The 20,257-nt window shown below is 45.6% G+C and overlaps 1 long non-coding RNA gene and 1 pseudogene across 2 annotated transcripts in view; one reads left to right on the forward strand and one right to left on the reverse strand.

Annotated features, from left to right (window-relative positions):
• LOC311582221 overlaps positions 1-20,257 on the forward strand; it is a 67,676-nt gene that overhangs the window by 37,591 nt on the left and 9,828 nt on the right. The gene's annotated exons all lie outside the window — the stretch shown is intronic.
• Positions 6,856-7,146, reverse strand: LOC311580504 (non-histone chromosomal protein HMG-14-like; annotated as a pseudogene). The gene has a single exon. The product of its transcript is annotated as a non-histone chromosomal protein HMG-14-like (transcript).

Raw genomic sequence — 20,257 nt, forward strand, 5'->3', positions numbered from 1 at the left:
AGGACTGGTTGGTGCAGGCCAGTGCCTGTGGGGGCTATGTGTCTCCCACCACCATGCCCTGGGCTACATGACTTCTGTCGTGGGCCCTCTGATACGGTCCAATCCACTTACCTGGAAGTTCACTCTGAGAACAGCATGTGCTGAAAGCTAGTTTAGGCCCCGTTAGCCACTTGGCTCTTGTCCCTGGATATGATTGTGAATATATTTGAATAGAAAATGTCCATGCTTTATGGTTACCAGGGGGAGAGACAGTTCATTGTCAGAGGTGGTGCATGTGTGCACAGCTTGCTGCAGGTGATGGTCCTAGAACGCATTGTTAGAGAGGGAAATGTGCACATAGTACCCACAGGTGGGAGCCTGAGCTACCAAGTGCATCATTAGAGGAGGAACAGATGCGCTGCACAGCGTGGATCCCGGGTTGCTAAACTCTTTCCTATGCTCACCTGACTCAACGGGGCTGCACATAAGGAACAAAGTCTATATGAGAAAATCCCAGGATCTAAAACATAGGAGAAAGCAGGTGCTATGTAAATGACTTTTGTGGCCCAACACTGAGCTTCTAGGCTGTGCCAGCTCTCTGGCTCGCTTCTAATTTGAGAAGTGCCTTCCTTACCTTCTAAGCGGTCTCTATCTCTGTTACTATCCCTACGTTGTGGGCCAGGTTGTTTGCTCCAGAGCACCATGTGAAAATCCTCCTGAGTGTCTTCTGGACTCTGATTTACACCTTTCACAATCTGAACAAGGAATCGAACAAATTATATTACAGGCATTCAAGCCAGTGGGGAAAACTGTTCTTGCTATTTTTGGCAGGCCGGTGTTGAGGCTCAGAAAAGCAACTCATCTGTGTAAAGTCAGACAGCAGGAAGGGGTGAGGGGCAGTTATTGAGTGGCTTGGTTCCCTGAAGACCGACAGGACAGCATGGCATATCAAGGCTAGGGATTGGGGGTGGGGTACAATAGCACAGATAGTCTGGGAAACTACATAACTCATTTTAGAAGGAGAACATAGCTGTTTTTCAGGTGTTTTTTTTCACTTTTTAAATTTTTTTATAATTTAATTAATTTATTCAGATTACAACTCAATTGTACATCACTTGTATCCTCCCATTCCTCCCTCCCGCTTTCACCCTATTCCCCTCCCCTAGGTCTATGACTGAGGAGGACCTCCTCCCCCACTATATGTCATAGGATATCAAGTCTCATCTTGGTAGCCTCTTATTTTTTCTCTGAGTGTCACCAGGTCTCCCCACCAAAGGAAAGTGGTGAGAACATGGTTTTTTTAATGGAAACTCTCAGTACTTTACAAGCTTTTTGATAGGTAAACAACTCTTTGTAGCACACAGGTGTGTGTGTGTGTGTGTGTGTGTGTGTGTGTGTGTGTGTGTGCATGTGAGTGTGTGTGTGTGTATGTGTGTGCATGTGAGTGTGTGTGTGCGTTTGTGTGAGCATGTGTGTGTGCATATGAGTGTGTATGCGTGTGTGTGCATGTGAGTGTATGTGTGTGTATGTGTGTGCATGTGAGTGTGTGTGCGTTTGTGTGTGCATGTGTGTGTGTGCATGTGAGTGTGTGTGCGTTTGTGTGTGCATGTGAGTGTGTGTGCATTTGTGTGTGCATGTGTGTGTGTGCATGTGTGTGTGCATGTGAGTATGTGTGCATGTGAGTGTGTGTGCGTTTGTGTGTGCATGAGTGTGTGTGCATGTGAGTGTGTGTGTGTGTGTGTGTGCATGTGATTGTGTGTGTGCGCGCGTATGTGTGTGTGTGTGTGTGCATGTGTGTGTGTGTGTGTGTGTGTGTGTGTGTGTGTGTGTGTATGTGTGAATGTGCATGCTTGTTGAGGCCAGAGACCAATATCTGGTGTCTTTCTCAATCACTCTCCACTTCATCTTTTGAGACAGGATCTCTCACTGACTCCAAGGAACCTTCCTGTGTACCCCTCCCCAGAGCTGGAACAGAGGTGTGTACCCCTCCCCAGAGCTGGAACAGAGGTGTGCACCACCATGCATGTTTTTATGTTGGTTCTGGGATTGTCCTCATCCTCAGGCTTGTACTTGGCTGATGATCTCTCTCCAAAGCACTCCAGCCCCATGGTTCTCCATGCAGTTCTAGGAGGAGGGACTGTGCTGTGGGACAGGCTTCCCCTCAGCAAGATGTTCATTTGACCGGAAAATATTATTTGAAATGTCAGATCTGGGCCAACAGGATGGTGCAGTGAGTAAGGGTACCTGCTGCTATTCCTTGTGACCCCAGTCCAATAAATGGAAAGCCCTTGATGGAAGGAGTGAACTGCCCCTCCAAAACCTTCTAGCCTATAGACACACTGTGCGTATGCCCATGTGCACACACAATAAAAGAAAGAATGAATCCATCCTTATATAGGAATGCTCCACGTGCAGACTTTGTCAGCTCTGTCCAAAGCCTTGCCCTCTCATTGATGGACAGTAACATCTTTCCACATCCTGCCTCCCCTGCCACTGCTTGCATTCCTCCTCGTCTCTGTCCATTTGTTCTGGTGCATCTCACATACTGAGGCCTTGAAGGAGAAGGCGGAAGGGCTGCAGGGCAGAGTGGCAGGGGATTCGACTTTAGGACATCTAATGAACTGTAAAGAACTCCTAGAAACTGTTGGCTGTCAACCAAAGCTCTGCAAGACAGTAAACAGGTGTCGGAGGAGCTTGGGCTCCATATTAGCTGTCCTAAACAAATACCTGAGGAAAAGCAAGTTTAGAGAAGAAGAAGGGTTTATTATGGGTTAAAATCCAAGAGGACACACACATCATCACCATCACAATGGGAGAGGAATGGGGTAGGAAAGGAGGCGCTGGCTGCAGTCAGTTTGCAGTCAGAAGCAGTGGGGGAGGAGCTGAGGCTCAGCTCATTACCTTCTCCCTAGCCAGCCCAGACCTTCAGCTGATGTCCCTACTTGGAGTCGGTCTGTCCACCTTACTTAACCCATCCAGAAAGTTCCTCCCAGACAGACCCAGTGATGTCTCCTGTTGGTTCTAGAACATGTGGCATTCACAGTGTTAAATATCACAAGCCTCATTGCCCACACTGGGTGAAGTGGTTTCTGCCTGTCTGTTATTTCACCTCATAGCCACTCCCTACCCCTGACACACACACACACACACACACACACACACACACACACACACACACCCCAGAGTGCCCAGGGGATGGTGACCACTGGCACCCACAAGTCTCCGTGAATGCAGCTGCTTCGTCTTGGCAAACTCAAAGACTGTTACAAAGTGCGAGTTGTCCATTGGTGGCAGAGGATTCTGAGCATCTCGGGGTCAGAAGGAGTCTGCCTACTTTGCTTTCTGTTGCTGCGATAAACACCATGACCAAGGGCAACTTGGAGAGGAAAGGGTTTATTTGGCTTACACTTTCCTATCATAGGCTATCATTGAAGAAAATCAGGGCCAGAACTCAGGGCAGGGACCGGGAGGCAGGAACTGGGTTGGAAGCCATGGAAGAAAGTTGTTTGCTCCCATGATCTGCTCAGCTTATTTTCTTATACAACGGAGGACCAGCTGCCTAGGTATGGTGCCACCCACAATGGACTGAGTTCTCCTACAGGAAAATGCTCCATCGGGATACTCATAGGACAATCAGGATAGGCATTTTCTCACTTGAGATTCCCTCTTCCTCGATGACCCTACAGTGTACATCAATTGGGGAAAAAAGGCACAGAGTTTGAGAGACTGAGAAGACACTTTCCACATTGGGCCACCATCGGTGCATTCCACCTAGGCTAGATGCATAGTGTTCACACAGAGCTGAACAGAGAGGAGCCGGACAGGGGCTGCCTGCCCTGCCTCATGGTTGAGATATGTTGGAGACCCCGGAATCTGCTTTCCACTCTCCAGCATGTGCCACATGGCTCTCATTGTGGTGAAAGCTTCCCCAAGGCAAACCAAATGTCCCTACTCCATTTGTGTGTGTCATGGAGTTTGTGTGTGCTGGATAGAGCAGCATCTAGCACCTGGAACCTAAGTTGTGAGACTGTCCTTTTCCTGAGTTGAAGCCAAATTAATACACACCAGTGATACAATGATGCTCCAAGCAGCTGACTGTTTTGCTTGTCAGCATATTGTATCTGTAGCAGCTGATTTGACCCTCATACACTGAAATGCTGACAAGCCATGGATTAGAGTCTCCTTGTATCTCCTCTGCTGTTGTTCTCCCTTTTGGAGTGCTAGGGGTAGAATCCAGGGCCCTGTCTGTGGCAGGCCAGTGAGCAGCTAATCTTCAGACTTTGTATCCCCTCTGGTAAAGGACTTTAAGGCACAGTGATATTGAGTGAGTCACCCCCAAAACACATGGCCATGAAATTGAGTCCACAAAACTCAATCCCAGAATACTCTCAGAATTGTATGTGACCCAGCATTGTGTGACTTTCCCTGGGGACATGTGAACAACCATCTACTCACCCAGATAGGACACTGAAGGCAGATGAAAAACAATTCCACCCAAGTCCATTTTAGGGAACAAGTGGGTTTGCTGGGTGATATTTGCAGTGTGGATGAAGACTTACTAACAGGAGCATGGATCACTCAAAGACATCTATATCACATAAGCCCTGTAGGCTCCACCCCTGGAACTCCCTGCATGACTGGCAGGCAGTGTCACTTAGTCGGGGGATCTCCTCCCTGCTACAATTGCTAGCCCTTACATAACCCTGGGAAGGGATGTTGTGAGTCTTGTGACTTTGAAGAAAGCATCTCCAGCTTTGTACATTTTGTTTGCTCCTTGTGAGTCTTAGCAGCTTCTCAGAGGAGCAGCTAGACAGACATCACGGAAAGCTTTTCAGCAAGCAAACGTCTTTTATAACAGAGCTTATCAAATTAACATGTTAATATTGTATCCAGTGTATGTATAACATGTGTGCATGCTTATATGTGTGTGTTATGCAACACATCAAATATCAGACTACAGCTCTTTTCTGCATCCTTGATTTGTAGACTCGATTTTGCAGTTTATTGAGTTCTTAATATGTGCATCTTTTTCTCTCTAAACACAGCAGGAAAACTAAAGAAGTCAGCCCAAAACCAAGAGTCTGGAACTAACATGTGGCTTCAGTCCAGACTTCTTGAAAAACCAATCTGGCTTTATGTGTCTTCTCTATTTCCTGACCACAAAAGCAGATCCCTTAGGGCAGGGATGGAAGACTGTGCCTCCAGCCTGCTGCCATTAGTCATATGCCAGAAGAGGGTGATTGAAGGGACATGCGTCACTTAGTTCCTCACACAGAGTGGGTGATGAGCCTCGAGTGAGAAGACTCCACTAGTACTCAGGGGAAAACAGACACGGTGGAGCGATGGCTAATCCCAGGTGTAGCATCTTGCCATTAACTCACTGAGCTGTGCAGTCTGTAGAACACAACTCTCCCTCTCTTGGTTCTAAAAGACTGATGGTCTTGCCGTCGCATCTCTTTGACAGATGTGTGACAAGGCCACCACCACAGACACATTACTTCTGCCTGCTTAGAAGGTTGTGCCACTTATGGCTCTGCCTTGCATTTCGCCTTAGTGTACTTCCTTACACCGGGGAGGCTAACCCCACTGCCTGTTGCTGTTAATTAGTGATGTCAACAAAGCTGAGGGGATAGGCAAGAGGGACCTGGGTACCCGAATCATCTCCCCAGAAAATGTTCTCCCATGTGAGGGCAAGTCCATCAAAAACATCTGGCCACTCCTGATCAAGAGCCTCAGAGAGCCTTTTTGTCACCTCATGTTATTGGTGAGATCCCAGAGGCCTCACTTAAATCAAACAGTAAAATATACCAAAGGTCTGAGCATGAAGGAGCCATTGGAAGGATAGGGTCAGAAAGCTTAGAGACTTTGCGTAGTGCCTACACATGGCAACACTTTACCATATTGTGGGTTATAGGAGATCAGATTTCCTACATAATAAAGGAGTCCAAACACTTAGGGTATAGTAACAACAATACTGAAGAGAACATGGGTGGTGGGTGCAGTCACTGTGCTTGAACACTAGAACTAGCTAAGACTTTAAAGCAGCTATAGTAAAAAGGCCTTCAAAATATTCTCTCTCTCTTTCTCTCCCTCTTTTCATACCTGAGATTCTATTGGCTGAGGAACAGAATACACAGACATTTCAGTTCACGTACCCAAATGAAGTGACTTGTGTTGTCTGTCTTTGAACTTATTCTGGTGACATTCCAGACTCAAATTTGACAGGTTTTCCTGAAGACCTCACATAACAACCAAATGCTCTAAATCCTCAATTCCATTGACTCACAGTTTTATGCCACAAACAGTACATTCTCAAAATTTCCACCTTTCACAGCACGTTATCACAATTATTAAAAAAAAAAATAATGGCATGCCATGACCAGAGTTCTGACAGGGCAAGGACCAAGAAGTGGTTTTCTTAGGAAGCAGCTCTACTAGAAAGAGGAGACCTGGTCTAATTGAAAATATTCCAGGCATGAATGCACGAGTGAGACTCCAAATTGCCGTTCAGTATGCTCTGTGTTGTAAGATACACAACTAGGCCGCTCTATGGAATGTTATGGTGACCACCGAGACAGTCACAGCCTCTCCTGATTGAATATCCTGCTATTTTCTGGTTGTACCAAAAACAAAAAACAAAACAAAAAAAAACCCAAAAAACAAACAAACAAACAAACAAAAAAACCACCACCACCACCACCAACAACCAGCAAATGATTTGACCTCTTAAATATGATTTACAATTAAAAAAGGGGATGAGGTAGGGTTTCCTCACCTCTTAAAAATGTTCCTAGAGCTACTGAAAAACTCGCAATTACAAAATTTCTGGATTATACAAGAAGGGAGGCAGGGACCATGGACAGACATGATGGATGGTTAGTCAGAGTTGCCTTCTTTCTCTTCTACCTCAGGGGCTGGACTTTGGTTTTCTGTCTCTGTTTTCTGCAAGCGGATCTGTAGTTTGCTGGTCAGTCACTTCAGCCTGTTTGCTCTTTGCTCCCCAATTCCCTTTTGCTTGCACTTTTTTGTCTGATGATTTATCCTTTCCTGCAGCCTTTTTGGGCTTCGAGTCCACCTTGGCAGGGGTGGGCATGGCCAACAGCCTAGTGGAGTGGCACTTGGGCTCCGTCTTCACCCCAGCTGTGCTCTGACCTTCGTCTTAGGCATTATGGAGGCACCAGCTGGGAGAGCAGCAGAGCCAGTCAAGTAGCAGGGGCAGTAGAAGAACCCCAAAATATTCTCTTGGACAGTGATGATCAAATACTTTTTGACATAGCCACAGAGAACAGGGTTATGGCTTTATAGAGAATCAATAAACTGAGTTCATGTAGTTTTTGTTTGTTTGTTTGTTTTTGCAACTTGACTCAAAACTATTTATATCTGGGAAGTGGGAATCTTAATTGAAAAAAATGCCTCTATAACACTGGCCTGGGGCAAGTCTGTAGAGCATTTTCCTGATTAATGATCACTGGGCGTGGGGGTGGTGCTAAGCCTTGGCAGGTGGTCCTCAGTTATGTAGGAAGCAGGGTGGGCAAGCCACGTGGATCAGGCCAGTGAGCAGCACCCCTCCATGACTTAATGCTTCAGCTCTTGCCTCTTGGTTCCCCCTGGAGTTCCTGCCCTGACTTCTCTCTTGGAGTGTGGCCTGAGAGAGATAAGCAGAAACGTTTAACCCTTTCCTCCCCAAGTTGCCTCCAGTCAAATCATAATGTTTTATCATGTCAATTGCATCAGTAGAATTTACAGAATCTGAGCAACATATATAACAGAAACAAAATAAGCAAACTTAGCCTCAAGAAACAATACAACAGTAATGATAATCATCCTTAATACCATGGCAAAAATCACAGAAGCAGAGAAAGAGAGGGACAGAGGACAAAAGTATTCAAAGATCATAATTGAAAAGCTGGTGCGATAACTCACTATGTATTGCTTGCCCTGCAACCACGGACCTGAGTTCAAAACCCATTATGCACATAGCAAGCTGGGGTGGTCCAGTGCATCCCTGGAACCCCAGCACTTGGGTGGCTGGAGACAAGAGAATTGCTTGTGCTTGTTGCCAGCTAGCATAGGCAAAAAGTGTGAGCTGCAGGTTCTGGGAGAGGGCGTGGCTTAAAAGAGTAAGGCAGCATGATGGGGAAGGACACAGACACTCTTCTCTGTTGCTCACGCATGCACAGAGACGTGCACCTCCATCCACGTGTACATGTACCCCCCACAAATAAATCAATAAAAAATAAACAAATGGATTAACTAAATAAAGCTTTGTACAGAGGTGTAGTGGTTGAAAGGTCCCAACATTTTAGTGAAATAAACAAGTGTCCATATTTAAGAAACCTGAACCTGAAGCAAGAATATTTTATTTAAAAAATTTATTCCAAGACTTGTGATAGTGAATCTGGGTGCAGGGAGATAGTTCAACATGTAAAGTACTTGCTACCTGAGTTTGGTCCCCAGGCCCCACAAAATTTGAATGTGGTGACAGGTACATGTCACCCTGGTAATGCATAGGTGGAAGTGGCCAGATCCCTGGGTCATGATGGACAGCCAGCTTAGCCTACTCAGGTGACTTCTAGGTCATGAGAGACTGTTTCTCATGCTTGTCAAAAGGACAGACATTAAGTCACATACACAGATGGTCATAAGTAGGTATTAAGGCAGTGGTTTTCAAGCTATGAGTCACAACCCCTTTGGAGGTTGAACAACCTTTTCACAGGGATTGCCTAAGACCATCAGAAAACACAGATATTTACATTACAATAATTGTAGCAAAATTATAGTTATGAAGTAGCAGCAAACATAATTTTATGGCAAGCGGGGAGTCACCACAGCATGGGAGACTGTATTAAAGGGTTGCAGTAGGGTTCAGGAAACCTTTAGGAAGGTTGAGAACTACTGTATTAAGGGGACTAAATAGGACCCAAGATAACATTGGCTGTCAATCTGCAGTATTCCAACTCCCCATAATCATAGACGTTCTGATCATATTACAGATTCTTCGGAATAGGCATGGCTCTTTCAGGGACATTTAGTTCTCATGTGGTGAAGGGGTGGGAAGTGAGCAGCCATAAGAAAGGTGCTACACTGTGGATTACTTCAAGCCCTTGTAAGGGAGATGTCGGAACTAGACACCCTCAGGGCTGCTGTGATTCTGCACGGTATGAGCCTATGGGCATGGAACATTGGTATTTTAGGAAAACTTGCCTAGTGGTTGAAGGCAGGAGAGCTGTGAGGGCATCATTTTGATAATGGGGGCAGTGAGAAACAGGTGTTTTTAGATATGCAAATGAATGCAGGGCTTCACTCAAAAGGGATTGCACAGATGACTGAATATTTATGTTCCTAAGTGTGGAGGAAAGGCAGTGCCTAGAGGGATGTGATGATGCTTTAGAGTCTTTGTCAGAAACGTAATATATGTGGGTCTGAATTTCTTCTGCAAATGCTTTTGCATTTTGTTTCCACTACCCTTAGGAGATAAGAAAGCCCAGACAAAAGGCCTATTTTTAGATAAGATGAATAAGGCAGTATTTAAGGTTATTCTTGTGGTTTGGGGGACTGTAAATAAAGGTCAGGGGCTGGGAAACTCAGTGAATCAAGTCAGTGGGGCAAATCCTACCAGTGGTCACTCCTTCTGCTCTGGGAGCCTAAATCTAAATTTTTGGTTCTGCTTGCCCAGTAGAGCATCACGCCGTCGTGGGATGTCATCTCTTGGGACTCTAGTGTAGAGCATCAAGGCATCGTGGGGTGTAGTCTCTCAGCACTCCGGTGTTCTGTTGTTAAGGAATATTGGTCTTGATGCCATTTAAGTCCAGTAAGGCAGAGTAAGTCAGTGGCAGCTGTGGACAGTGCAGGTGAGGCAGCGTAGAGGATGGAAAACCATGGGGACATGAAGAAGAACACAGGAAGGAAAGAGACTCCAGCCTCCCGTTCTGCTGAGGAAAGTGCGGATGCACGTGTATCACCGATGCTCTCACACTGCCCACAGAGACCGCGTGTGCTTTCCAGGAGACATCTTGTCAAAGGCAAGAATGAAAATTTGCTCCTTAGGCACAAACTCAAGCATGGGCTTGAGTTTCTAGCATTTTCCTCTCATTCCTAAACCTAAACCATATCCTGTGTCCATGTGTTGCCTGTGATCAGGGATGGGGCTTTCAGGTGTTGTCAGCTTCTTGGCCTATTATTCAGGGATATTGAAATAAAAGCCCATGTGGATTTTCAGACTTGTAACAAGGAACAAGGGAGCTTTATTCAAAGCAAAGTAATAAAAAGATGAAAACATATTACAAGGAAGAGCAGACCACAGGAGCAAAGATACTCAAGGGTGCTGACTGCTGTGTGGCAACTCCTCTGATGGGCTAAGAGAGGAGCGAGTCCATCTACTAGGGAAGTCATTTGGGTGGTTTTCTATTTTGAAAGGCAAGCTTTGACATGAGTGTTTGATCTTCATGATGTCCCTTCTCATAATGCATCTGGCTATAGCAATATGCATCCCGGTACCTGTGTATAGTGACTTTTCCCTCTTCGGGCCTTCTAGCAATACAGAATGCAATTCCCTAGTGTATCTGCACACTCCCTTTCCCTCGTCACACAGGGGATGAATTTACATTACCTGGGGTTGATGGAATTAACAGTGCACAACAGTGTTTCAGTGAGGAGGACCTGGTTTAGAGTCCAAGGGGTCTAAGCCTCTCTACCTGTGTGAGTCTGGGAATGATGCTTGGGATCTCTGATGCTTTTGTAATGTCATTTATAAAATGAGAATGGAGAGAGGCTTAACGTGACAAATGCTTTGACTGCTGGGGGATGACTGATTGTAAACGGCTTATCACATGAACATGAGGGTTAGAGTCTGGATCTCCAGCTTCCCTGTAAAAAAGCCAGGCATGGAAGCTTTCTTTGTGACATGTTCTTGTAACTCCATGCCCAAGGAACCAGTGACAGGAGAATCTCGGTGTGTATCTGGCAGAGTCAGTGTGGTCCAGGCTCATCAAGAGAGCGTCCCAAATACTAAAGAAGGAAATCAATTGAGGAAAACACTCAACTTTGGCCCCTAGATTCTACACACACACACACACACACACACACACACACACACACACACACACACACACACACACACGCACGCACACATTCACGCACAGACACACACACTCACATGCACTCACATGTATAACATACATATACACCCGCACCCCTGCCTGCACAAAGTTTTGAGATGTGCCTTCGAAGGTAGGCTTCTCTTACATATTAGTCTGTGTGGTGGTTTGTATAGCAATGGACCCCAAAGATTCATGTATTTGAATGCTTGGCCCATAGGGAGTGGCAATATTAGGAGGTGTGGCTTTGTGGGAGTAGGTGTGTCTTTGTTGGAGGAAGTGTGTCACTGTGGGGGTTGGCTTTGAGGTCTCCTATGCTAAAATTACACCCAGTGTAGCGCATAGTCTCTCCTTGCTGTCTGTGTACCATGATGTAGAATTCTCAGCTCCAGCACCATGTCTGCCTCCATGCTGCCATGTTTCCTGACATGACCTTAATGGACTAAACCTCTGAAACAGTAAACCAGCAACAATTAAATGTTTCCCTTTATAAGAGCTGTCTGGGTCATGGTGTCTTTTCACAGCAACAAAACCCTAAGACGGTCTATTAGTGACACGATTTTAAAAATGTATGTGCGGAGTCTGGACTCCATTTGCACATCCTGGGACCCATCTGCCCTTGACATTCCCACTCTCAGTTTTCCAAAGCACATCAGCTCTTTAGCTACCACCATTTCCTCAGCCATCTGCCTACGTGAAGGTAGGGTTTCCCTCCAGACCTAATGCGTTCTTCTGTTTTGCTTAGGATTGCAAGGACGGACAATGCAGATGGTGCTGACCAGTGGCTGATGTGTGAAGATGGGCTTGGTGAATTTGCCCTATCCTGGAATCATAGCAGAGATTGAGGGGTGAGATGGTTTGGAAGAAAATGGCCCCCATAGGTCCACAGGGACTGGCACTGTTAGGAGGTGTGGTCTTGGGGTGATTGTTGCTCTGTTGGAGGAAGTGCTTGAGTAGAGGGCGGGCTTTGAGTCTATGCTCAAGCTATGCCCAGGGTAACATTCAGTCTCCTTCTGCTGCCTGTGGATCAAGTTGTAGAGCTCTCAACCCCATCTCCAGCACAATGTCTGCCTACATGCCCCATGCTCCCCGCCATGATGATAATGGACTAAACCTCTGAACTGTAAGCTAGCTCTAATGAAATGTTTTCCTTTGTAAGAGTCGCCATGGTCATGGCATCTCTTCACAGTGGAAACACTAACAAGGTTTCTATTTCTATGGCAAGGGCTTGGATGCCAGTGTCTGAGGTCAACACCCTGGACTGAAGCTCCCTGTGTGGTCTGACTGACTGTATCCCTTCTCTTCTCAGCATTCCACAGGCTACTTAGTGTTTCAGATTTGCCTCTCTTTGTAGAGGAGACTCCTGAGACCAAAGTCACACACTGTCACCCTAACCTCCCAACACCAGGTGTTCTGCCCCATCCTTAATAGTGTTCCATCTTCATATCACCAGAGTAGATTACCAGGTTCTTCTGTCCTGGAACAAATCATTGAACCAGGGACACACAGTGAGTGGTAGAACTAGAGAGCATTTCTAGGGGGAAGTGCAACAGCACAGGGAAAGGTTGGAGGTTCAGCAGCACTGAGCAATGACAGTCCTAACCCCTCCATTATGGGCCACTTCTATAAAACACGCCTTCTCCCTTAAATGTGGCCTTTGCTCTGGAGTTCCCAACCTTCTTCTGTCATTGGCTTCTTTCACATTTTATTTTATTTTATTTTTTATTTTTTAAAAACAGGGCCTCACCATGTAAGTCTGACTGGACTGAAAATCTCTATATAGACCAGATTGGCCTGTAACTCTTCTCACCTGTCCAAACTGGTTTCTCTTCCTCCTCCTTTTCCTCTTCTTCTTCCTCATCCTCCCTTATCTCTTTGCTTCCTTCAGGGATGTCTAATATTCTCTTAAAGGATGTTAATGATGAAATAGTGATCACAATAAAAGGACGTATCTGCTTGCTGAACACAACACTGTGTTGGCATCTGACAAGTACATCACAAAGAATCCTGGGAGGAAGCTATAAGTCTCATTTTTATAGACGAAGTAGTAATGAATAACAGAATTTGAATTTCAACCCAATCAAATTTGTGTTGAAGACTGAGCTCTTACTAGAGCTTCCTGACGTGGGTTATGCGGCCTCCTTTTTGGTCTGATATTTAGTGTCTCACACAGGGGCTGACTCATCTCTCTCTCTCTCTCTCTCTCTCTCTCTCTCTCTCTCTCTCTCTCTCTCTCTCTCTCTCTCTTTCTGTGCCCCCCTCTCCCCTCTCTCTGTGGGAGGGGATCAGAGGATAACTTTATGGAGTTGGCTTTCACCTGCCACGTTCTTTCTCCCACTCTGCTGCGTGTACTCCAGGTCAAACAAGGGGGTGAGCGTCTTCTCACTGCCTTCTCACCATAGGAACGCTGGGGCCACCAGCGCACACTGCTGCAGCCGGGGTTTTAGCGCAGGTTCTGAGACTCTAAACTCAGTGCACCAGGCTTACGGGAAAAGCTCTTCCCCTCCCTCAGTCAGCTTCCTGTATTCAGCTTTGGCCCTAGCATACTGAAAGTGTGTCCCGAGAAGTGAACGCACGGGTGAATAAATGCATGAATATATGGCGGGTTCATCCACACTCCTCTCACAGCCGAGACTCAGTGAAAGGCATGATTCTTTTTCTAGCCAAATTAACATACTTTTCTTCAGCTTAGTCAGGATTCCCTTGGGACAAATGACTGTGACGAGCTGACCTGGTTGCTATGCTCTTGCCAGGTGGGGAAATTAGTGGTGTGCATCTGGCACTCAGAGATAGCTTGCCCGAGCGCAAAGCCGGGAACCATGGGGGACAGTTATCTCACTTTGCTTACCTGTTAACAAGGTGTGCAGAATACAAAGGGTACTACTCACAGGGGAAGGGGATGGGATGTCTGGAAGGTGGGCTTATAGCCTCATCCCTAACTGAGTTGGTGGCATCCAGAGGCAATGTGGAGGTCATGTTAAACCTTTTGGTCTATCCTAGAATATTTCTCTAATCAGTGACCTTGGTGAAATAGTTGATGGCCTTCTCAGGTCTCCTGCTCTTGAAAAATCACATATACAGCTGTGTAGTGGGTGCTTTCTAATAGGCTCTCTCTCCTTCTCCATCTCCACCCCCCCCCCAGCGATGTAGATATAGGCCAGATTAGACCAGATTAAAAGCCGACAAAAGCTTATTAGGCGCTGCTCCCTGGCAGGTTCATCAGTTCCAACGAACAGGGCTGAGGTGGTCGCCAGAACCCTGGCTGGGGTGGGGAAGTTCTATAGACTGTAGGTGAAAGATGATGCTGTGTCAACCATAGGATGGGGTCGTGTCCAAGTATCATCAAGAGCTGAGCACTTAGGGGGCGTTTGGGCGGCTGACAGCGTCAGGGGAGGTGGTTGAGACAGCTGCCAGGAATGCTGAATGGGGCTCTTGGGACCTTTCCTTTGTTTGAAGGCTTCCCAGTGCTGGCAGGGTTGGGGGAAGGAAGACAGAAGGGTTTTCCCAGACTGTGCATGGGTGAAAAGAAGTTCCAAGGCAAACACACCCATCCCATTAAGAAAGGCCACATAGGGTTGGAGTTGGGCTGCCGGAATTATGGCCTTTGGTGTTTTAAATGGATTGAAACAATGGCCCTTTCTTCACCATCACTTCTAAGACTTTGTCTACATAAGATATTGAGGACCACAGGTGGATATCACTCAACTGCCTTGGTGTAAGGCTTGCCACCCTTGGGTTTCAGCCCTACCTGAGGGTACTCTGTGCCAAAAACTTCCTGAGTCTTTGTGCCCGCGAGCTCATTTTAGACCTTAGCATCTCAGTTTTCATATACGAAGCAATTCAAGCTCACACAGGTAAGAACATCCAGGGTAACAGAACTGACAAAGGTGTGTGTGTGTGTGTGTGTGTGTGTGTGTGTGTGTGTGTGTGCACGCACGTGTGCAGTGCCTTTGAAGAACAGAAAAGGCTGTCAAATCTTCTGGGGCTGCAGAGATAGACTATTATGGGCTGTCTGACATATGTGCTGGGAGCTGAACCTGGTGCTTTTTCAAGAGCTGTACATTCTCATCACCACTGTGCCCTGTCAGTCTCATTTCAAGACTGGATTATAAAGCAAAAACTTTGCCATCAACTCCTTATCTGTGTACACGCTACTTCAGCACAGGACTATACAAAACCGATGCACTCACCGACTGGCTTGTTCCCAGATAAGAAGCAGGTCTACGTTAGATTCATTTGTTGAAAAGCCTTGCCCACCATATGCTAAGCAGCTGGCAGTGAGCTCAGAGTTGCAGCTGAACTTGTTATACAGATCAAAGTGATCTTGTTCAAGCTGAACACAGCGTGGGTGAGAGAAACCCAGCAGTTAGTGTACACACTCGACTGTACAACTGAGCAAAGCCTAGCATGGCTGAGCTTAGTCGTGAGTGTTCAAGAGGAGCTTTGTGGGAAAATGACTCTGTAAGTGATATCTGATTTAACCAATAAAACTCTCCAGAGCAACAAAGCAACATAGTCGAAGGCCCCGAGGAAAGGTAAGAGCTGTAGGATTCAGAAGACTCGGGACCATATGACCACTGATCTTTATTGCTAAATTAATCCAAGTCTCCAGGAAACAATCCTCTGGGCATGCCTGTGAGCGAGTTTCTAGACCGGGCTAACTGGATAGGAGTGGGGGTGGAAGGGTGGGGTGTGGGAACCACTCATCTTTGTGGGTACAGTTCCATGGGCTGGAGTCTCAGAATAAATAAAGGGAAGGAAATGATCTGAGTACTAGCTCTTACCTCATCCCACTTCCAAACTGTTGGTACACCATGACCAGCTTCCTCATGCTCATGGGCAAAGCAAACTCCTCCTCCTCCTTGCCTCTGTCAGACATTTTGTTATAGAGGCAAGAAGAGTAACCGACATATAAGGCATGCCCAGCTCAGCTGTGACTCTACTTCCTGGTGTGTCAGGCCTGAATACATGTCCCCTTGAATTCACCCTGGGTATATGGCATGCTTCAGCTAATCTAATTTGATTTGACTTGCATCTTGACTTAAACACCAAGACCAGAAGCAGGCTTCTGAGGGGATAATGGTGTAAGCTCAGCTGGCAAAGAACACAAAGAAAGCGGGTGACATACAAGTGAGTGTAAGCTGGCCACCAGGTACCGGAGCTTGCTGCACATGCATGAAGAGCTGCTTGAATCCCCAGTACACATGTTAAAAGACAGCATGGCTGTATGTGCACCTGTATTTTTAATGCTGTAGGTGATGGAGCCAGGGGCAGTGGCTGCAGCTTGCTAGAGAGCTGTTACACTTCCTGACTGAAAACAGCTGCGGATGAGATCAACCGCCCTCCATGTTTAAGGGACTTGAAATGAGAGGAAAAAAATCTATGTCACAGTTCTAAACAGTATTGGAAATCTATAGGAGATTAGCATCTTAGGGCATTGACTCCGAGACATTGAAAAGACATAGTTCCATTTTTTTTTCTGTTGTTTAGGGTCTTAATTTCCTTTCCTGCGGTGATAAAAATACTCTGGCAAAAGTAACTTAGAGGAGAAAGTGTTGGTTTTGGCTCTCAGTTCCAAGTTACGGTCCACTCTGTTGAGGAAGCCACAGCAGCAGCAACTTGAAGCTGCTGGTTATCCATAGTCAGGAAGCAGGAGGGCTGAACTCATGCTAGTGCTCAGTCCAGGGTGCCCTGCCCAGTGAATAGCACCCCCCGCCCCCGCCCAGGGAAGAAGGGTCTTCCCGGATTGGTTAATCTAATCAAGATGATCCCTCACAGACCCACCCAAAGGCCCATCTCCAAGGTGACTCTAGTTGTGTCAAGCTGACAATTAATACTAACTCTCACACTAAGTAAAACAAAATGCACTATATATTATATAGGAAAACGGTCAGCAGTACTCTAGAAATGGAGAGAGGGGAAGCCATGATGAGGCATCCTGGGATGTGAGGAGCACATTGGAGGAGACCCTCATGCATCTCTCTGATCTTACGTATGTAAGACCTGTGGCTATCGCAACAGACAACCATACATTGAAAGGATAGGTTCAAGTTCTAACATATCTGCAATTCCTGAGAATAGTAGTGTATGTGGACACACTAAGTAAAAGACAGGACTCATAGACCAGAGACAAGACCCACATCTAAATAATTCACAAGGGGGGAGGTGCCAAGGAAATTAAAAACATGACTTGAAAGAAAATGAAAATGTGGGGCTGAAGAGATGGCTCAGCAGTTATGGGCAGTCCTGTTCTTGTTTAGGACTTGGGTTTGAGTCCCGGCACTCATGTGAGGCATCCCACAAGCCCCTGTGACTCCAGCTCCACATGATCAGGCACTGTCTTCTGGACTCATGTGCACTTACCCCCAGCCCACCTCATATACTTGGATAACACATAATTTAAAATAATAAAATAAATCTTTAAAAAAGAAAGAAAATAAATCAAAAGTATGGTAAAAGTGTATAGCCCCAAAGTATGCATTAATAAAGGGAGAAAGTAAAAATGAATTTACTATGAGCAGAAATGTAGAAAAAAATACAATTGATAACAGCTGAAGGAATGAAATAACATGTGTAAGAGCAGATAGAAATTACATCGAAAGCAAACATAATAGAAAAACAACAAAGAAACGGGGATGAACCTTAGAGAAACTAAAAGAAATTGACATGAATATAGCAAAACCAGCCCAAAAACTGTAGATGGCACAGGTTAAAAATATAAAGAAGCAAATGAGCTGTGAGCTGTTACTATAGTTACTACAAAACATGAAGAGAGGGAAGGGTGCTACAAACAGCTCTACACTTAGTTTTATATAATCTAAACAGGGTGGGCAGCTCCTCAAAAGTAGATGATATTAAAAAATTTTTAAGTATTAAGGAAATTTAATTCATAATTATATACTTCTATGAACATGTGGTGGCCCAGGCTCTGTAACAATTGTACTCAGAGACTGAGACAAAAGAAGTTTGAGGCAAAAATGGGCAATAAAATAAGGCATTATCTCAAAGCAAGCAAGCAAACAAACAAACAAAATGACCTCTACAAATTTTCAGGCTCAGTTTTTTTTGGGGGGGGGGTAGGGGATCAGGGGAATACTAGAATTAATTCTAATTCCATCTATTTTCTTAGAGCTGGTTAAGAGAGGAAAATATTTCCCAATTAATTGAAAGCTCCTGATGTCAAAATCAAGGGTAATAAAAACAAACAAAGTAGGGTGCTACAGACAAATATCCATTAGGAGTTGAGATGTAAATGTAGTTACTGAAAGGAACTCAGCAGCACACACAATGTGAGGTTTACTCCAGGGATATAAAGGATGATCAACCTTTAAAAATCAGTCTATGCAATTTACCACATTAACAAATTGGAGAAGAAATACCACACAATCATATTAGTTATTGAAGACAGAACATTGAATAAGATTCTGTATCTAGTCATGATTTTTAAAAAATCAGAAAATTAAAAACAATTAGTAACTTTTTTGAATATATATGACCATTACAAGGAGTCTATAGCCTATAGTTGTCTTCCTAGTGAAAGGTTGAGTATTTACCCCATAGCTGAAATCAAGACACAACTGATGCATATCACTGTCTTTAGCATCTCTACAAAAGGCAAGCAGGTAGACATGACAGAAGTAAAATTGTCTCTGTATTCATATAATAGAATTGTCTATGTAGAAAATCCCAAGGAATCTACAAGTCAAATCTTAGAACTAACAAATTCAGCAAATGCTAGATGACTCAAGATAAATGCAAAAATCCACTCTATGTCTACATACCAACAGTTAACACCTGAGCCCCAAATTTATAAAAAAACAAAACAAAACAAAACAGCAACAACAACAAACCCCCATCTAAGTCTGTAAATCTAAAAAATAAATCACCTCGTCAATTTTAAATTTAATGAGATAAGTACAGGATATGCTAACAACTAAAGAACATGAGTTAATAATGCAAAGGTTTTTTTTTTATTTCTTAAAAAATGATGTGTATCTGTGCATGTTCATGTGTGTGGGTGCACAGGGATGGATGTGCATGTTCATGTGTGTGGGTGCACAGGGATGGATGTGCATGTTCATGTGTGTGGGTGCACAGGGATGGATGTACATGTTCATGTGTGTGGGTGCACAGGGATGGCTGTGCATGTTCATATGTGTGGGTGCACAGGGATGGCTGTGCATGTTCATTGTGTGTGGGTGCACAGGGATGGATGTGCATGTTCATGTGTGTGGGTGCACAGGGATGGATGTGCATGTTCATGTGTGTGGGTGCACAGGGATGGATGTGCATGTTCATGTGTGTGGGTGCACAGGGATGGATGTGCATGTTCATGTGTGTGGGTGCACAGGGATGGCTGTGCATGTTCATGTGTGTGGGTGCACAGGGATGGCTGTGCATGTTCATGTGTGTGGGTGCACAGGGATGGATGTGCATGTTCATGTGTGTGGGTGCACAGGGATGGATGTGCATGTTCATGTGTGTGGGTGCACAGGGATGGCTGTGCATGTTCATGTGTGTGGGTGCACAGGGATGGCTGTGCATGTTCATGTGTGTGGGTGCACAGGGATGGATGTGCATGTTCATGTGTGTGGGTGCACAGGGATGGATGTGCATGTTCATGTGTGTGGGTGCACAGGGATGGATGTGCATGTTCATGTGTGTGGGTGCACAGGGATGGATGTGCATGTTCATGTGTGTGGGTGCACAGGGATGGCTGTGCATGTTCATGTGTGTGGGTGCACAGGGATGGCTGTGCATGTTCATGTGTGTGGGTGCACAGGGATGGATGTGCATGTTCATGTGTGTGGGTGCACAGGGATGGATGTGCATGTTCATGTGTGTGGGTGCACAGGGATGGATGTGCATGTTCATGTGTGTGGGTGCACAGGGATGGATGTGCATGTTCATGTGTGTGGGTGCACAGGGATGGATGTGCATGTTCATGTGTGTGGGTGCACAGGGATGGCTGTGCATGTTCATGTGTGTGGGTGCACAGGGATGGCTGTGCATGTTCATGTGTGTGGGTGCACAGGGATGGATGTGCATGTTCATGTGTGTGGGTGCACAGGGATGGATGTGCATGTTCATGTGTGTGGGTGCACAGGGATGGATGTGCATGTTCATGTGTGTGGGTGCACAGGGATGGATGTGCATGTTCATGTGTGTGGGTGCACAGGGAT

This window comes from Acomys minous, assembly GCF_964271855.1.
Source record: "Acomys minous genome assembly, chromosome: 13".
NCBI classification, from domain to species: Eukaryota; Metazoa; Chordata; class Mammalia; order Rodentia; family Muridae; genus Acomys; species Acomys minous.